The following is a 206-nucleotide window of genomic DNA, read 5'->3' as shown; positions in this document are numbered from 1 at the left end:
ATCCTCTTCTATTTCCATGGCCACCTGATTTTCAATAGCAGGAGCCAGGATATGGATGATAGGGATACTTATGTCTTCTGGAATTTTTAAGGATGATCCTAAGTTGGCCAATGCATCAGCTTCCGTGTTATCCTCCCTTGGTACCTGTGTTAAGCTAAAAGAAACAAAAGAGAGTGCCAATTCTTTGACTATCTCTAAATATTTGG

The sequence above is a fragment of the Plasmopara halstedii genome (genome assembly GCF_900000015.1).
Source record: "Plasmopara halstedii genome assembly, contig: Scaffold_2680, whole genome shotgun sequence".
Classification (NCBI taxonomy): domain Eukaryota; phylum Oomycota; class Peronosporomycetes; order Peronosporales; family Peronosporaceae; genus Plasmopara; species Plasmopara halstedii.
Note: the sequence above shows the minus strand (reverse complement) of the source record.